General features: G+C 35.7%; 1 pseudogene; it reads left to right on the top strand.

The window, feature by feature from the left end:
- Nucleotides 1–732: 732 nt before the first annotated feature.
- LOC118829706 lies at nucleotides 733–1,533 on the top strand (annotated as a pseudogene).
- The last annotated feature ends 1,368 nt before the right edge of the window (nucleotides 1,534–2,901 follow it).

Here is a 2,901-nt window from a genome sequence, read left to right as displayed (position 1 = left end):
CTTTGCACAGTTACTAGCACAAAGTAGATGCTAGAAAATATTTACATGGCTGTCATCTTCTGCTGGGGCTGCTTGTCTGCCAAGACACTATTGCCATCTGCTGGATCTGATACCTGCTAGAAGGTTTGGTTTGTCCTTCATTTTCAAAGAAGACCACGACAGCAGGGAGATGATGACATGACTTGCAGTTGACTTTGATTTGAGTGAGGGAGAGCTGTGCAAGGTGACCAGCCTCACTTTCTCCTTCAGAGCTATCTGAGTCCATTGGCCTGATATTCATCAGGACAACTGGAGATGGCCCAGGATGCAATGGGAGACCCCAGCCTTTGTAAGCTAAAGTCTTTCCAGTTTCTCACTCTGAGTGAGGAAATGCCCACTCAGTGAATAGGCCTCTTTAAGAAGTCAGTCAAGGGATGGCCCCTTTAATTGAAAAAGAAAAAAAATCAAACTGGGAGGAAGACCCTCAAAGTTGCCGGCTAAAAGAGAAACAGTTGCTATTTACATTCACTCTGAGACAGGAGCGCCCAAAATACAGCCATCAAGTATTGTGTAGACAGGGACTTCTCCAATCTATGAGCTCCAGAGTGAAATGAGTTTAAGGTTTTGGTCTTTGAGGAAAAAGAGAGATGGATGGGGAGAGAGGGAAAGAGGGGAGAGGGGAAAGGAAGAGAGAGTGAGAGACAGAGAAGGGAAGGCGGGGGAGAAGGGAAGTGCACATATTTCCTTTTTTTCCCAACACATCTGAACTATCAGGCATCGAGTCTCTTGCTCCATGGACTTTAAATGATAGCGATGCATGTGTTTCTCCTACATCTCAAGTGAACAACACAAAGAAAGAATTCGCTGCAAAAGAATACTTGGGAGATAGGAATTTTTGGTTGCTGCAGATAAGCTATGAAGCAGTAAGTTTGGTTGGAGTGCTCTTCACCTACTTGATAACCCTTAAATGTCTTGGGAAGTTTCTCATGGAGAAAAACCAGTGATCTTGCTTTCCTAATGGCCTCTGTGCCTTTGGAACAAAGGACACCATCAGCCCTAATATGCTGCTGCAGCTTGTTGCTGTTTAAGATGGTTAGTTATTTTGGCATTGCTCACAGATATGAATGCAGCTGCTTTAAACAGTACTGTGTAATGAATGCAACTACAGGAGATCTTACAGAAGAAAACTCTAAGCTAAGAAGAAAAATTAAGGAGATTCAGAACTTCCCTGAATCTCAGACAGAAGAACATGCGCAGAAATTGGAAGCAAAAGTGATAAAAGAGGAAAGCAACTGTCATGATCTTGAATCTGTGGTACAACAAGTGGAACAGAATCTTGGAGTGATGACTAAGTGGGCTATGAAGGTAGAAAATCACGTTACAAAACTGAAGCAGGAAATAAATATGCTCCAGGCTCAGCTTACTAATTATAAGAGAGACAATGAAGCCCTGTGATCTGGTCAGTGTGCCAATTTGATAGTAGTTAAGCAAAACACAGATGTTGTCTTGTAAAATCTCTGAGTTGTTGTGAACAATGCAAAGAACAAATCATAGAAAGAATCAACAATTTCATTAAAAATTAGGACAGCAATGAAATAACACTCAAATTTTAGGGATGCAGTAAAAGCAATATTTATGAAAATTTGTATCTCTGAACATGCTAATCAACAAAAAAAGAGAAAGAGCAGATCGATGAATTAGACATACAATTTTTAAAAAAAAAAAAACTAGAAAACAAATTAAAAATGCCCAATTAAACACCAAAATTGAAATCCTGAAAAATCAAAGAAGAGATTAACAAAATTGAAAAAAAAAAGACTAACCATTGAATTAAGAAATGAAACTAGGAGCTGTTTAAAAAATAAACCATTGGCTGATTTAATTTTTTTAAAAGAAAGAAGAAAACCAAACTAGCAGTGTCAAAAATGTAAAAGGTGAATTTTCACCCAATGCAAAGAAAATAAAAGAAATAATTAGAAACTATTTCACCCACTTCCATACAAATGAAAAAAAATCTAAATAAGATTGATGAATATTTACAAAAATATAAAATGCTTAGATTAATATAATAAGAAATAGAGGACTAAATCCAATCTCAGAAAAAGAAATTAAAGAAGCCATAAGTAAACTCCCAAAGGGGAAAGGAAGGGGAACAGGACCAGGTGTATTTACAATTGAATTCTGTCAAATATTTAAAGAACAATTAACCCCAATACTATACAGGTTGTTTGAAAAAAATGGGCAATGAGGAAGTCCTACTACATTCCTTCTTTGACACACCTATGGTCTTGATGTGTAAACAAAAGAGAGTCACACAAAAAAGAGAGAGAGAAAGAACACTATAGATCCATATCCTTAAAGAATATTGATGCAAATATTTTAAATAAAATATTAGTAAGGAGACTATGCAACATACAAAAAGAAAATATACATTATGATCAGGTTGGATTTATAACAGCAATGCAAGGTTGGTTCAATATTAGGAACACTATAGATCTGAATGATCCAATTCATAACAAGAAAAATAAAAACCATATGATCATATGAACAGAAGCAGAAAAAAGTGTTTGATAAGATAGACACCCATTCCTCTTTTAAACTTAGAAACCACATGAATAAATGGATGTTTCATTTAATATATGTATCTAAAACTTAGAACCAGCACTGTCTATAATGGGAATAAACCAGAGGTCTTTCCCATAAAATCAAATGAAAAGCACAGATGCCCATTATTACCATTACTATTTAATATAGTGCTAGAAGTGCTGACTACAGCAATTTGAAAAAAAATAAGAAAATAAACATAGGCTTAGAGGAAACAAAATTATTGCTCTTTTCAGATGATATAATGGTTTACTTAGAGAATCTGACAATCAACTAAAAATTAATTGAAATAATTGAGAATTTCATAGAAGTTGCAGA

Source organism: Trichosurus vulpecula, chromosome 8 (genome assembly GCF_011100635.1).
Source record: "Trichosurus vulpecula isolate mTriVul1 chromosome 8, mTriVul1.pri, whole genome shotgun sequence".
Classification (NCBI taxonomy): domain Eukaryota; kingdom Metazoa; phylum Chordata; class Mammalia; order Diprotodontia; family Phalangeridae; genus Trichosurus; species Trichosurus vulpecula.
The sequence above is the reverse complement of the archived record's forward strand: the minus strand, read 5'-3'. Positions and strand labels throughout refer to the sequence as shown.